The sequence below is a fragment of the Denticeps clupeoides genome, unplaced genomic scaffold, assembly GCF_900700375.1.
Source record: "Denticeps clupeoides unplaced genomic scaffold, fDenClu1.1, whole genome shotgun sequence".
Classification (NCBI taxonomy): domain Eukaryota; kingdom Metazoa; phylum Chordata; class Actinopteri; order Clupeiformes; family Denticipitidae; genus Denticeps; species Denticeps clupeoides.
In genome coordinates, this window is record NW_021629838.1 from 1 (window position 1) to 17,199 (window position 17,199).

General features: G+C 41.8%; 1 long non-coding RNA gene across 1 annotated transcript; it reads left to right on the forward strand.

The window, feature by feature from the left end:
- Window positions 1-1,854: 1,854 nt before the first annotated feature.
- Window positions 1,855-2,383, forward strand: LOC114775575 (uncharacterized). Its single transcript, XR_003745074.1, has 3 exons — window positions 1,855-2,015; window positions 2,110-2,170; window positions 2,251-2,383. It is a non-coding gene; the product is annotated as an uncharacterized LOC114775575 (long non-coding RNA).
- Window positions 2,384-17,199: the final 14,816 nt, after the last annotated feature.

The window sequence follows — 17,199 nt, forward strand, 5'->3', positions numbered from 1 at the left end:
TGCTGTTATCTTGGGTCTCCAGGTTTAAGAGGACGAACCCAACACTTGGTTGTCAATCCAGCCTATGCTTGGAAATTTTCTTCCCAGCTCTGACCAGAATTGAACGACCACCTCTGTTTGGATGCTCATAGAGGACCCATGCTCCTCTGTCCACTCGGCAGGAAGAAATCATATCATTGAAACTGCCAAAAATAAGTTGGTCTCACAGTTGAGGGTAATGCTCCTACCCCCATAGTTTTGATTCTCATACAGTGTGATCTGAGGATTTGTCAGATCTTCTTTCACCTGTTCCAGTGAAGAAATTGCATCATGCCACACCACTGATCGACATTCACCCTCCTCAAAGTAGAACTGGGCACCCTGACAGTGGGGGTGTTCGTATAACACCCATGGCTGCCCTATGACCTTCACAGAGGAGATACAGTCATTAAAACTAACATCCCGAAGGTCTGGACAATACTCAGTGAACTCCCGGCTCACTCCTTGAAAGTCAGGATGCTCGTACACAAAAATCTTGTTTACAGGATTTGAAGCCATTCCCGTACTCCTGAAGGTTGTGCAAGAGGTGAGAGCAAAAGTGTGTGTGAAGAATTCCTGCTGTATTTGTAGTGATCTTAGAGTGGGCTGAACTGCACAGAGCCAATCATCTTGTTTAGGAGGGTCTACCAGGTGTGCATTTTTTTCTGCACATTTCCTGATCAAAGCTGATGCCTTAGCTGCTCATAAAATTCAAAAGATATTTGTTTATTACTATTAATATCTTTTTTATTTCATATCTCGAGTTTGGTGGGTCCACCTGAGGTGGGCTATTTAACATCAGGTCTTTTCTAGTAGCAAGGCTAGTCCCAAGGCACAGTGCACAAAAGATAGTGCAGCAAAATATTTTTTGACGGAGATGTTTTGAGAGATAATAGTAACCATTTGTCTAATATAAAATGCAAAAATGTTAAATGTAAGCATACATTCAATGTTTTATTTTTTAATAATTCTGACAGGTTGTGATTTCAGTTTTAGCAGCTGTAAATGTCAATTCCACAATTAATACAGAAAATGTGTAATTGCTCTCGCTTTTTCAAAACCTTTATGATGTGAAACATCATAGAAAATTCAAAAATTGCAAGACAAGAGAAAGAGAAGCAGTTTGCCGTAATTTGCTGTATTGTGTCTGCTGAATTCAATTAAATGCAAGCAGGTGAAGCAGGTCGATCAGGACACAGAAGAAACAGGTGGGGAAGTTAATCACAAAAATGAGACTGATGCCACCTTGTGGGCCAGAAGTTGTCTCTATGCCTATTCCCACAACTTGAAGCAATGGCTCATAATATAGACAGAAAACATACAAGAAGTATCTGCAATATTATGACATGAAATTCATTAATAAATCATTGACACGTCAGAGAAGTGTAATTTATGAATTAATATTTTTTCTCAAAATATTTCGCCTCATTTGGTAAAGAGAGGTTTATCAATAACACAATATACACAGTATATATTGTCCGTTTCTGCCATCCTCTGGCTGTACCACATAGCACTGCATAATAGACTCTGGCTATGTGTCCTGGCCCCCTAAAACAATAACATGCGACACTCACATTTGTGGTGACATTTCTTTGTGCTGGTGGGGCCGCAGGTGGGGAAGCAGGAGGGGAAGCCTCCTGCAGGAGGGGGGTTGAGAGCCAGTAGTGAAAAACTATGGTATTGAATCTAATTGTAACATAATTCAATCAGGTAAGGTTTGAGCATGTCATGGATGTAGGTATTTTTTTTTTTACAAATGACACTTATGTAAATGGCAATAAATGTCTAATGCCGTTTTCATACAGTGCTCTTTTTCATTTGATGTCTCTTCAGCCAACAGAAAGAAGGCAGACGCTCGCCAGACTGGGGGAGGCCCTGCGCCACCACCACTCACAAATGCTGAGGAGATGGCCCTGAGTCTGAACTCTGGAAGGCCAGTGGCTGAGGGAATTCCTGTAGGGTGTTCATCAGAGCCAGTCACTCCCCAGGACACAAATGTAAGAGGGCTGCACACACCCACACCCATACACACACACACACACATATATAAAATGTACTTATTTTCTTTCATTTTTGGATTGGTCTCAAAAGATTCTGATGGCAATGTCTGCCTTTTGCGGATCCTCCTGTCTTAACAGAAACCCAGGCAGTTGTAAGTGTCCTAATTTCTGGTGTATTGAGTTGGGTACGTAATATTATAAAGTGTGCTAAACCAAATGCTCATCTTCTCAGGATGTAGGGGATGAGGACACCATTTCTGCTGATCCAGAGAGCACAGTTCAGTGATGTACCGTAAACGCCAGAGTTTAATTAAATGGAAGTCATGTACAACATAATGTAACCCTAATCTACTGTATTTTCAGTTACCAGTAAAGAAGTTATATAGAATGCATCTGCTTAAACAATAGAAAAAAACAATCGACAGGTCCTAAAATCGAGATTCTGAAACACAAGCTACAGTTAAGGTGTGTATTGTGATTAGTGGATTATATAAAAGTTTGGAAAGAATATAGAATTTTAACAGTTGCTTTTTAATTTGTAGGGAATAAAGACCAAATAAATTGTTGTGACCTATTTTTTCTTTAATTTTCTTTTTTGTGGTGGTGGCTGAATTAATCAGAGAATGAATAGTTGCTTATATGGTCTTGGACCACGCTTCTATCCTGGAAATCTGCAGTGTGGATTGGGTCTTCCCCTGGGTCATGTATGTGTAGGGCAGGCTGTTGTTCCCCTTTAAAAATGGCAATATTATGGAGAACTACACATGCCACATTGATGCCGCAGGCCCTCTCAGGGGTGACCCTGAGGTGACGTAGGCACTGGCACTGCCTCTAGTTTTACTATGTGCCACACTGAATCAATGCTGTGGTGCTTGTTCAGGCTCTGGGTAAGGGGTTACCAGTGTAGGCTGGCATGGGTTGCCCCTATCCCCCAGTAGAAAGCAGTCAACTGCTTTAAAAGCAGCTGTAAAAAAAGTTTACATTGGTTTAGTGCTGCATTGAAGTGCCCAAGTGTGTAATGCATACATTTACTTACCACTGCTTAGGGTAGACTCACAATATATATTCGTGAGTCATTAACAGAGCCGATCCACTTGGCCTCAATATTGGTGATAATATGTGCAGCATCACATATGATCTTCACAGTGGAAAGAATAAGATATGAGATATAGTATTGCTATATGGTATTTCACCATTCTAAACTGCATGTAACTCAGTGTACCTCCACATTAATACTGTGGATTGACTTTCTGTTAACATAGTATGCCTCATTTTCACTTGGTGCAAAGATAGGAAAGATATGCGTGCCATCAATGCATCCAACCACATTGGGAAATCCTGAAGGTAATTTTGAATATTAGGTTACTTTCAGAGGGCACAGCAAAATTTCATTAACTGAACATATATATTTTTTCATATTAAAAACATTTGAACACTACAGACCAGCAATTCTGTAAAATTCCTCTTTGATGACTCCCAGGGGTTTGTGGCCAGGAAACACTACACAAATGTGCAGCGTTTCAGAGCGAAGCACACTTTCTGTACAGCTCTGCATACAGTGGCCTTACTAATATGCTCCGCATACCCGATATTCTACAGTAAGCTTCCATTAGTTTAGAGAATAAAACAGGTTCCTGACCAGGTTAGGTTCACAGAGTAAGTTACCACGGTAACTGACTCTGGGTAAAAGTTACCTCTCTTTCAGAAACAGGCTTGACTTACCCTGCTTTCTCGAGTTTGACAAACCTGCCACTTTGAAAACGGAAAAACCAGAGTTTCTCTCATTTCAGGCTTAACATTTTTCACTTGTAACCTCCTTTCTGAAACAGGCCCCCTGGTGTGTTAAACCACTGGTGACTCATTTTAAATGAAAACGAGGCTTTTCTTTCTTTTTGTTGTTTTAGTCACTGAGTTCTGAGAAAAACCTGAACTCTTCTGAAATTTGTGAAGACAATAATGCTTCTGATGTCTAAAAAGAGAACACATTCCAGAAATTAGATGTTTGTTTTCATTCTTTAATCTGTATATACATATGTGTTATTTTATTCCATAATATATCACTCTGATCTCATGATTCTCATAGGTATTGCAAATCTGCTTATCCAGAATATACATAATTATTGTGTATTGTCTGTTCATAGTCTCCCTTTGATATCTCCTGTTATGGGAGATCACTGCTGATCAACTTGTGTGGTTGTCTGCATGAATAGAGTTTTTTTATGCTGGATGCCTCTCCTGATGCAGCCCTCCCTGTTTACCGTGGCCTCGGACCAGCATGAACAAATGCACAGTAACAGGCATCCCCAGTGGCATGTGATTGCATGTGGATAAAATAATTGTTTTGCTGGACCTTAGTTAATGCATAACTACAAGAAATTAACATTTGATGCATCAAAGAAAAAATGCTTAGTTTAATAATGCTAATCATTTAATAATAATTGCCACAATGACAATCACTTCACTTGTACTAATAAATTTAGGTTAACATATAGGAAAAATCACACCAGCTTTATGTAAATCACAAGAGGTACACCAATATATAAAGACTGACAGACTTACATTTTAAGCATTTTAGTTATGGAAAAATGAAATCGAGAAATGCTCTATAGGTTATGGCGTATAAGATTACAAAGTAAAAATTAAGTTTATTATTAGTAAGTAGTATTTAGTTTGCTGTCTATATGATATGGTTATAATTCTTTTTTTTTTTTTTTTTACTTAAGCCTTAAATGTCCTCTTCTTGGTATTCAGCCAAGATCGAGTTTCCAGCCTGGCACCTGTATTCCCCGTATTCAGTCGAAGAGCTATAGCCTGACTGGATCGTTATCTTGACTGGAACCTTCACATCAACCTCTTTTCTCACAACATTCACAGTGAGCTTGGTGTGTGGATGAATGGTGGCTGGTATGGAAATCTTCACACCCTTCTTTTCCGTCTTGGTGTTGCTGCTCCCCTTCTCCACAGTGAAAGTGTTACTCACAGACACATTGACCTCTGATTTCACTATACCAATATCAAACCCAAATGACATCCCCACAGTTATCTGTGTAGCATTGCTGAAGTTGAAGCTCTCGGTGACAGAACCTTCATACTCCCGACTGAGCTCAGAGGAGAAGGTCTGCTCATGTTTTTCCACGATTCACACCACATATGGAGTCAATGACGACTGATTTGGTGTTTTCTTCTTTCTTGTCCCAGATGAGCTCTGCTGTTATCTTGGGTCTCCCAGGTTTAAGAGGACGAACCCAAGACACTTGGTTGTCAATCCAGCCTATGCTTGGAAATTTTCTTCCAGCTCTGACCAGAATTGAACGACCACCTCTGTTTGGATGCTCATAGAGGACCCATGCTCCTCTGTCCACTCGGCAGGAAGAAATCATATCATTGAAACTGCCAAAACATAAGTTGGTCTCACAGTTGAGGGTAATGCTCCTACCCCCCATAGTTTTGATTCTCATACAGTGTGATCTGAGGATTTGTCAGATCTTCTTTCACCTGTTCCAGTGAAGAAATTGCATCATGCCACACCACTGATCGACATTCACCCTCCTCAAAGTAGAACATGGCACCCTGACAGTGGGGGTGTTCGTATAACACCCATGGCTGCCCTATGACCTTCACAGAGGAGATACAGTCATTAAAACTAACATCCCGAAGGTCTGGACAATACTCAGTGAACTCCCGGCTCACTCCTTGAAAGTCAGGATGCTCGTACACAAAAATCTTGTTTACAGGATTTGAAGCCATTCCCGTACTCCTGAAGGTTGTGCAAGAGGTGAGAGCAAAAGTGTGTGTGTGAAGAATTCCTGCTGTATTTGTAGTGATCTTAGAGTGGGCTGAACTGCACAGAGCCAATCATCTTGTTTAGGAGGGTCTACCAGGTGTGCATTTTTTTCTGCACATTTCCTGATCAAAGCTGATGCCTTAGCTGCTCATAAAATTCAAAAGATATTTGTTTATTACTATTAATATCTTTTTTATTTCATATCTCGAGTTTGGTGGGTCCACCTGAGGTGGGCTATTTAACATCAGGTCTTTTCTGTTTTAATAGCTTTAATTTTCTGTCATTCATACAAGGGATCATTGTTGATCATGTCATCTCCTGGCCCACAGGGGGCACTGCATTTACATTTAAATTTAAATTTACATTTACTGCATTGCTCAAGAGACCAATGACCCAGAACTGAAACAAAACAGTTCATCATCCAATATTAAGTCCTGGAAGCCATGTTGGACGCTGCCCAAAAATTCTGTGTTTTATAAAAAAAATTACATTTGAATGCGAAAAGAGTTGTCCTTTAACGTTTAATAATTTATTGGGGTTGTCAGTCTAAATATTTTAAATAATTACTGACAGGATTAATGACATACTATTAATAACACAATTATTTTAGTTTGAAATGGTTTTATATAGTTTTTATAGTGTGTTCAGTTGGGAGGAATATATGATTCTGATGACACAACCCAAAATGCTGAAAAATGTATTATGGCAAGGATGAATTTGGCGTAAGTGTCATAGGCCAAACCCAAAGATATAAAATAAAGGAAGCACAGCCATGTTAAAGTTAATTTGTTCTAACAAATTAAATATATATCTATACATGAGGCTTTCGTTCAGCACCTAACAATCAACTTGAAATGTGTGCTAATTGAAACAGTAGACATCTATAAAATCACCCTTAATGTACACTTCTTAACCTCCACCAACAAATTGTTGAAGTTGAACTTTATTTTAATTTCAGCTATATACGTGTTAGATGATACAAAGTGAAACAAATGATAATTTCTCCGGAACCTGGTGCTACCTGTAACATTTGAAGAATTAAAAAGTTTCATAGTGACATAAAGTGCACATGTGTGATACAGACAAACTGTGCTAGATAAAGTGCCAAGAGGGGACACAGGCAGTGCAAGAGTAGCTTTTAACTAAAACATGTAGACAACAATGAGACAGACAGCGCAAATAAATGTGCAAAGTAAATTAGTGCAAACATTGCATTTTGAACGGTGCGTTAATAGATAATATTACAGATGGATAATATCACTCAATATAACAGAGGTAGTGTGTGTGTCAGTGTCAAAAGTTCCTGTGTGTTCAGGTGTCTGACGGCCTGTGGGATGAAGCTGTTGCACAGACTGGCAGTGACTTCCCAAATGCTTCAGTTCCTTTTCCCAGATGGTTGGAGGGTGAAGAGTGCATGTGAGGAGTGTGTAGAATCGTTCACAATGCTGGCAGCTTTCCTGATGTGTGTGTGTGGTAAATATCCATTATGGAGAGACTCTGATTATCTTCTCAGCTGTTCTCACTATCCACCGTAAGTTCCCAAACCAGACAGGGATGGAGCTGGTTAGAATGCTCTGAAGAGTCCCTCTGTAGAAGGTGGTGTGGATGGGTGGTGGGGGATGGGTTTTCCTCAGCCTCCACAGGAAGTAAAGATGCTGCAGGGCTTTCTTGGCTGTTGAGCTGGTGTTGAGAGTCCAGTTCTCCTCTAGATGAACACAGAGGAACTTTGTGTTCTTGACTATCTCCACACAAGGTCCATCGATGTTCAGTGGTGAGTGGTCCCTCCGTTGTCTTCTGAAGTCAACAATCATCTCCTTTGTTATGCCCACGTTCAGAAATAGATTGTTGTCCATCAGTCGTTGCACCTCCTCTCTTTATGCTGACTCATTGTTCTTGCTAATGTGACCCACCACGGTTGTCATCGGCAAGCTTGATGTGGTTGGAGCTGTGCATCACTGCACAGTTGTGGGTCAACAGGGTGAACAGCATTGGACTGAGCACACAGCCCTGAGGAGCATCAGTGCGTAGTGAGGTGGTGCTGGAGACGCTGTTCTTGATCCGAACAGACTGAGGTCTCTCAGTTAACAAGTCCAAGATCCAGGGGTCATTGTCACAGTTTTTAGTCCTGTTTCAGTCCAGTTCACATACCTGTGGATGACTTCTTGTTTGATCATGTGGTGATGGACTTGAAGACTGTAATGTCATCAGTGCATTTGCTGATGTAGCTGTTCACTGATGTCGTGTACGCCTACAAGTTGATGATGTTGTCACCGTTGGTTGCAGCGTCTCTAAACATTGGCAGGGTTTGCAGTACGAGAGGAAGCAGAGAGAGCTGGCATTACCATGGCATAGCTGTACTGGAACTTGGTGGGTAGTAGAGGCAGCATGAGTCAGTGGAGCACCAAACAGGTCCATCCAAGGACGAGGCAGGGACAGAGACGGAGTGAAAGGTCAGCAACATCAGATGTGAAAAAAAGGGCATACAAGGTCAACTCGAAAAAAGGAGTCAGGAGCAGGTGGATGGCATGGAGCATTTTCATTTTTGAGCACCGCCTTCGCATTAGCGCTGGGTGGAATGTACACTTTGATAATGAAAAGTGAGGTGAATTCCCTTGGTAGATAAAAAGGTCTGCATATCAGTCACAAAGTCCACCAGCGATGCACAGAGTTCTGGCATCATTCTGGCACCGCCGCCGCGGGCCGCACAACGCCGCATTCCTGTCGGCACAAAATGCTGTAAGCTGAGCTGAGCCACATCTCAGTAAAATCAATGACGCAGCACTCTCTATATTCCGCTGTAGATTGATGTAGTCCAGTTTATTGTTCAGGGAAGAGACATTGGATAATAGGACGGACTGGAGAGCCGGTTGACTGGGATCAGCTCTTAGACTAGCATGCAGTTGTCCTTGAAAGTCCGGAAAGTCAATCTGTAGGTCAGAATGATGAAGATGGAAGAATTGTTTCTGATAGACATGGTCCTTGTTTTCCTGATGTCCATGTGTCTTTTTCTGGTGTACAAAAAAGCACCATTGCGAGCTGTTGCGCCATCGTCTTACCGGAAACAGGCCAACAGGCTAAAAATCACCCCCCCATAGAGGTAAAAAGAAATTAATTCACAGCTACACTGTTTAAGGTCCGTTACAGATCTGATTTTTGTCTTTTTTTTTTTTTTTTTTTTTTTAAACTTTGTTTATTAGAATTAGAGCATAGGCAATAGCAATATTCTCAGAAGGTTACAAAAGAAAACAGCTCAATCTGATTTTTGTCTTAATGGACCATGCTGCTGTCTTCTTATGCCTGTTTAAAAACGGAGGCCAAAACAAGGTTGCACAGTGGACTGAAGACTGGGAAAAAGGAAGTGTAATGTCACGGGGAGAGCAGCCAATGCACAGGACCCAGATGCAGTTTTGTCAAAGACTAAAATTTATTCACAAAACAAATATAACTTTCAACAGAACCACTCAGCCACATTACCAGTTGAAATTCAGACAGTCATTAACGGGTGTACCAGAGTTTTAAAGGTGTGTGAGCAGACTGTGCACAGGTGTGGTGCATGGAGTAGGATTAGATGCATGGGGTCCTCAGATTAGATGCTCAATCCAATAGTGCAAGTGATCTGGTGCAAGGATGTATGGCAAGTGTGAGTGGTGCAGTAGCATGAAGCTGCAGGGAATCTCAATAACACTGTATTAGCCCCCTCCAGATTACCCAGGGAGCTGTTTCTCGCCTTCTTGTCCTGTGTTGGCGCAGAAAAATTTAATATGGAGAAGAGGTCAAAAGCACACCGCACATATGGGTGTGGGTCCTCCTCGGACGTCCCAGAGACAGAAAACACGAGCAGCACCTCCCATGGAATTGGTGGCAAAAGTTTGTTTTATTTAGGTTGATATTATTTAAAATATTTAACATGGTTTTTTTTTTCGTTTTTTTTTTATTGAAGTGATTAAATGAAATACATGGTGCACACAATGAATTGTGTCCTCTGAAAACCCACAATTTTGATAGAGCATACCCTTGTTGGTTTTATCTTTGTTAGCTGTTTTTACTTTGTAGCACTTAGCAGATTTGGTTGAATGGAAAGTAGAACCACTGGGGGCTTAACAGAGGTCCTGGAGGTGTACATGACAGTTGACTGGAGGTGCACATGACAGGCCCCTTCTGTTCATCTACTGTCTCTGCCCTTCATGCAGAATCCTCTGTTGACCAGACAAGAAGCCTGCCATTACCTTGCTGTGTTGTAATCTGTCCCAGTGGCTCTTGTCCATGTGGTTCCTGTGCTGGTGGTGGCCACTTGAAATGATTCTCTCAGCGACAAAGAATGAATGACCCCAGATGTTATTGACAATTTAATTTATCTACTGCTGTGCTAATTTTTGATGCTTTATCTCTGTATCTCACAATGAAAAGAGTAAACCAACCTAAACAGGATAAAATTGAAGGAATCTGTCACACCTAATATTTTAGCATATTGTAAAGGTATATTTATAACTTAAAACTATATTTTTTTCAGTGTACTTCCAGCAGCTGAGTCTGCCTCTGTGGCTCTCTTTCCTAAGTACACTGAACAAACAGATAAATGCAACAACTTTTGCTCCCGTTTTCCATGAGCTGAACTCCAAGATCTCAAACATTTTCTTCACACACAAAAGATCCATAAATCTCAAATATTGTTCTCAAATATTGAAATCTGTTAGTGAGCACTTCTCCTTGGCCAAGAAAATCTATTTTATACTAAAAAAAAGTGAACACTTAAAAAAAAGTGAAAATGATCTTATCTCCTTGTTCCCACAAGGTGTGTAACTGATAACAGCAATACACACTGCTTTGATTGTCCTAAGGTGGAATAGTAGGAATTGTAAATCTTGCTGTCATGATTAGGGTTGGGCTATGAACTCTGTTCAGAGTTCAGGTTATACAGCCTGTTAATACTGAAGAAGAGATATTAACCATAAGAAGGGTTGGGAAGGTTACTTTTGAAATGTATTCCATTACAGATTACAGAATACATGCCCCAAAATGTATTTTGTAATGTATTCCGTTAAGTTACTCAATGTGAGTAATGTATACTTTGATTACTTTGGATTACTGAATACTTTGGATTACTTAATATATTGTCATGCTTTTTACAACTACATGAATGTTGCAATCACAGATAATAAAAATCCATGTTTTTCACCAACCATTTCTTTATTTATAAAGCTGAAAAGTGGAAGAGAAACATAAAATATGCCATTGAAAAGTATTTACTGTTATGGTCACCAACATATTACATCACTTAGTTAAAATAAAAAGTAGCCTTGCACAAGAAAAATGACCCTCTTTTTGATTAGGACCGACCTTCCTCATGGCAGAAAGCGGCCAATTACAGCCGTCTCCGTTCCACCCTCCGAGCGGCGAGGTTAAACTGGGTGAAGGCGTGTCACCTTTGTCAGGATCCGGTCCGAAATGGGGGTTACTCCGGTCCGGGTCAGGATCAGGATCCGGACCGGAGTTTAATTGTTGTCCTGTGTAATGTTCCCTAATCGTTTTCACCTGTGTTAATTGTATAAAGCTGCCCTGTTCGTTTCTGTTCGCTGTCAGGTCTTTGAAGTTATGTTCCGTGTTCACCAGTGTCTACGTCTCGGATGTCTCCCCTGTCCTGTGATTCACCATTAAACCCCTGTTCCGTGATGTCAGGTGAAAGCGTCCTCCATTCCTCGTCATTCCTCGTCACTCCTCGTCCTCCTCTACGTTCACCTGCCGCGTCATGCCCGCATGGACGTGACAACCTTACACACACTCAGTCCATGTGCACTGTAACAGTATAAAGAGCATGGTGTAATAGTGAATCAAATCATATTTATTTACAATTTCAGGGGTAGCATGGATTTATGGGCACTGAAACAGAGCACAAACTTGACGGACTGCGCAGATCTGCTAGGAAGCACAACTTGATAGGCAGCATGTTTCGATAAGAAATGATCTTATCTCCTTGTTCCCACAAGGTGTGTAACTGATAACAGCAATACACACTGCTTTGATTGTCCTAAGGTGGAATAGTAGGAATTGTAAATCTTGCTGTCATGATTAGGGTTGGGCTATGAACTCTGTTCAGAGTTCAGGTTATACAGCCTGTTAATACTGAAGAAGAGATATTAACCATAAGAAGGGTTGGGAAGGTTACTTTTGAAATGTATTCCATTACAGATTACAGAATACATGCCCCAAAATGTATTTTGTAACGTATTCCGTTAAGTTACTCAATGTGAGTAATGTATTCTGAATACTTTGGATTACTTAATATATTGTCATGCTTTTTACAACTACATGAATGTTGCAATCACAGATAATAAAAATCCCTGTTTTTCACCAACCATTTCTTTATTTATAAAGCTGAAAAGTGGAAGAGAAACATAAAATATGCCATTGAAAAGTATTTACTGTTATGGTCACCAACATATTACATCACTTAGTTAAAATAAAAAGTAGCCTTGCACAAGAAAAATTACCCTCTTTTTGATTAGGACCGACCTTCCTCATGGCAGAAAGCGGCCAATTACAGCCGTCTCCGTTCCACCCTCCGAGCGGCGAGGTTAAACTGGGTGAAGGCGTGTCACCTTACACACACTCAGTCCATGTGCACTGTAACAGTATAAAGAGCATGGTGTAATAGTGAATCAAATCATATTTATTTACAATTTCAGGGGTAGCATGGATTTATGGGCACTTAAACAGAGCACAAACATGACGGACTGCGCATGCGCAGATCTGCTAGGAAGCACAACTTGATAGGCAGCATGTTTCGACAGAACACAGAACACGCTGCGTGGTCCACTCATTTAAACTGTAACGAGATACAGTTACTCATATTTTGTATTCTAAATACGTAACGCCGGTACATGTATTCCATTACTCCCCAACACTGACCATGAGCTGTTCTGTGACTTGTACATTTTTATCAACAGCTATGGGTTGTTTGTGTTTGTGGGCTGTTCAAGAGTGCTCTGGAGCAAGTTTTCATCCAGGTTGTCTCTGTACATTGCTGCCATCATCTTTCCCTCTATCCTGACTAGTCTCCCAGTTCCTACTGCTGAAAATCATCCCACAGCATGATTCTGCCACCATCATGCTTTCCTGGAGGGATGGTATTGGTCTGGTGATCAGCAGTGCCTGGTTTCCTCCATTCACGGATGATGGAGGCCACTGATCTTAAAAGCAGCAAAAGATTTTCTGTAACCTTCCCCAGATTTGTGCCTTGAGACAATCTTGTCTCAGAGGTCAGCAGACAATTCCATTGACTTCATGCTTGGTTTGTATTTAAAAATATTTTTAGTCACATGTAAAGGTTGGTGTACTTGTACCATCTATCCTACTTTGATTCTTTCAGCTTTTGCACCGGCCAGAATTTTTTTTTGTCATCCTGACAATGGACTCTTTCTCTTTTGAGGTTAGGAAAGCACTTCTGCTCCCTTAAAGCCAAAACAGAAAGAACGAGGAAGAGCTTCTTCCCTCAGTCCATTCTGGCCCTGCATCAGGTGCAGATCTGGTCTCTGTAATTCCACCCTTAATAAATATATAACCTTTTAGAGGTTGCATTGTATATAACTTTGATATTTTGTTATTTTAGTATAAAATAACAGGTTTCTGCATGCTTGAAAGCTGCCTGGTTTGGAAGAATGTGAAAGTGATCTTATCTCTTCATTCATCTTTCTTTTGAAATCTTTCTTTGAAAGTGAAGTGATTGTCACATGTGATACGCAGCAGCACAGTGAAATTTGTCCTCTGCATTTAACTCATCACCCTTGGTGAACAGTGGGCAGCCATGACAGGCGCACGGGGAGCAGTGTGTGGGGACGTTGCTTTGCTCAGTGGCACCTCAGTGGCACCTTGGCAGATCGGGATTCGAACCGGCAACCTTCTGATTACAGGGCCGCTTCCTTAACCGCTAGGCCACCACTGCCCCATTCACACAACATGTATAAAATATAACAGTCATACACACTGCTTTGAATGTCCTAAGGTCCTGATAAGTCAGGTTACAACATGTAGAGTTGTGCATATTTCTCTCATCAGTATTCTCTTCATTCTCTTCAGTCCACAGGTGATGAATGAGAAAACTTTCTGTCAGTAGGGTTGGGCTATGAACTCTGTTCAGAGTTCAGGTTATACAGCCTGTTAATAATGACGAAGAGATTTTAACCATAAACTGTCCTGTGAATCGTACGTTTTTATCAAAGGCTATGGGTTGTCTGTGTAAAATGAAGTTTATATCTATTGAGCTATATCTTAACTTCCTCAACCTTGGGGTGTGATAGGAAGGCCTGTGATATAAAGTACAGGCTGACATGCAGCAAGGTCTGTAGGAAACTCTCCCTTTTCTGGAGAAACTGAAAGTCAGTCAGCATTCCAATGTTTCCCATCAATTAACACAAAAGAACAAAAACCAATTTGTCACAACTATGCGGGCATGACGAGGTGGGTGTACAGAGAGGAGGACGAAGAGTGACGAGAAGACGAGGAATGAAGGACGCAATCGCCTGACATCACGAAACCGGGGTTTAATGGTGAAGTACAAGACAGGGGAGACATCCGAGACGTTGACACTGGTGAACATGGAACATAACTTTAACGACCTGACAGCTAACAGAAACGAACAGGGCAGCTTTATACATTTTACACAGGTGAAAACGATTAGGGAACATTACACATGACAACAGTGAACCCCTTTTCGGACCGGATCGTGACAGGCTATTACAGTGCATCCGGAAAATATTCACAGTGCATCACTTTTCTCACAGTGAAAACAGTAAACACCTAATATTTTAAGCATATTGTAATCATATATTTAAATCTTAAAACTATATTTTAAGTTTAGCCTGCCTTTAATTTTTTTCAGTGTACTTCCAGCAGCTCAGTCCTGCCTCTGTGGCTCTCTGTCCAAAGTACACTGAACAAACCGATAAATGCAACACTTTTTGCTCCCGTTTTCCATGAGCTGAACTCAAAGGTCTGAAACATTTTCTTCATACACAAAAGATCCATAAATCTCAAATATTGTTCTCAAATCTGCCGAAATCTGTGTTGGTGATCACTTCTCCTTGGCCAAGATCATCCATTCCATATTGAAAAAAGTGAACACTGGCCAGACTTAAAAAAAAGTAAAAAATGATCTCCATGTTCCCACAAGGTGTGTAACTGATAAGAGCAATACACACTGCTTTGATTGGTGGAAGGTGGAATGTTCACAGGTGATGACTTGGAAGTCTTGCTGTCATGATTAGGGTTGGGCTATGAAGTCTGTTCAGACAGAGTTTGAATCAGAGAGGAGCAGAGAGAGCTCTCTGTTCAGAGAGGAAGCAGTGCAGATCGTATGTTTCATTAATCAGCTGTCACAGCATAAGGAAAGACAGGACTGCCACCAAGAGCAGCTTGAACATATCTCTTCTTTTCTGAATGAAGAAAAAGAGTTGTTTAATGACCAGAAGGTCCCTGATATTGTACCTCTACCAAATGCCACAGACATTTGGCACTCCACCAAGACACTTGGAACATCAGATCAGAGCCCCTACTGCAGTGGACAATAACATGCGACAAGGGAGTGAATATGAAAATGGAAAACATCTGCCAACAGCAGGGACAATGCAGTCTGGACATATACATACCCCCTCAACCACAGCCCCAATACAAGATGCCCAAGCTCATCCTGTTCAGTTATTTCCTCTGAATCTATTATATTCATCAATATTCCCAGGTTAAGAATACCACTACAGACTCCAGCACCATCCTGCATGTCTGAAACACAACAGTACTTAGCTGCTCCTGCTTCACATCCCACTGTGCTTGTCTCAGAGGTCAGCAGACAATTCCATTTACATCACATGAAAAGGTTAACTTTCAAAGGTTTACTTTACTCAGGTGCAGGTGCAGATCCGGTCTCTGTCTCTGTATTTCCACCCTTTATAACTATGCGCTGTGCTTTAAAATCTGCACTATCCATATTACATTATTTTTTTTTGCAAAAAGCTTTTAACTGCATGACATACAACATATTATGGCGTAGGTGACATAAACTCTGAATCTAATTTAGAGTTTGCATTGTATATAACTTTGCAACTGTGTATGTTATTTTAGTATAAAAAACAGGTTTCTGCATGCTTGAAGAATGTGAAAGTGATCTTATCTCCTCATTCACACACTTTTTCATCAGTGCATCAACTGTGACACTATCCATATCACTGTCATGATCCGGACCGGCAGGGGTTACTCCGGATCCGGAGTCCGGACCGGAGTTTCATGTTCGTCTCGTGTAATGTTCCCTGATCGTGTTCACCTGGTGTATATTTGTATAATTGTATAAAACTATCCTGTTCGTGTCTGTTCATCGTCGGGTCATTGTGCGTGTTGATGTTCCCTTGTCTCGCTTGTAGTTTGTATTAAACCCCCTGTCGCGTGAAATCGTGCGAATGCGTCCTCCTTCATCGCCATGTCCAGCCCACCCATGACAATCACATTTATTTTCGCATTAATACTGCACTCCATATCATGCTTAAATGTATGTCTTGTTGGCTTTTGTCATTCCATCATGTGACTTGGAGCAACACGGAAACGAGGTAACGTGACTCCTATAAATTGGCTAGAGAGCAGCTGCCAGCTGCATGACACACGTCATTAGACTCGGCTCCGAAACCCTCAACCAAAGTACGACCGTACCTGTCCAACATCAGTGTGGTGTTGTGGCTCACGCCGTCCGCGTTCGCAGATTAACGCGGAGGAACTTCCCGCCGCACCGAGGTCTCTTGTCTGATCCCGGTTTGTGTGACAGAATGACCGAGCCCGTACGCGCTTCAGATTTCGCTGCTTTATGTGATCGAGTAGTGCGGCAAGAGAATCTCATTGAATGTCTGTCACAGGAGGTTCGCTTCCTGCGGCAGCGTACCGAGTGCATGAAGCGACGAACGCTGCGCAGAGCCCTCGTCCCCCCGCGGTTCCCGAACCCAGTTTGGCGCTCGCGGAGCGCTGGAACGGGACCGAGGGGAGCGGCGAGGCGCTCCTCACCACTCTCTCGTTGGTTTTTGAGCAGCAACCTCGCCGCTACCCCAGATCCCGGTCCCGAATCGCCCTCCTACTCACCCTGCTCGTTGGTCCCGCGGCGGAGTGGGCGGCCGCGCTAATCAGCTCCCCCAACTCAGCATCCATGTCATATTCCGAATTCGTGGAGGAATTAAAACACCTTTTGCCGTCCGGACGGTGTGGAAGACGTCGCGTCACAGCTTTACCATCTACGCCAGGGTTCTTCATCTGTCAGCCAGTTCACCGCACGATTTCGGACCCTGGCTGCAAAGGCTCTGCTGGACGCCCACGCCCTCCGGATGATTTATATTGAAGGACTGGCCGCGCGAATTCGTGGGGAGATGGTAA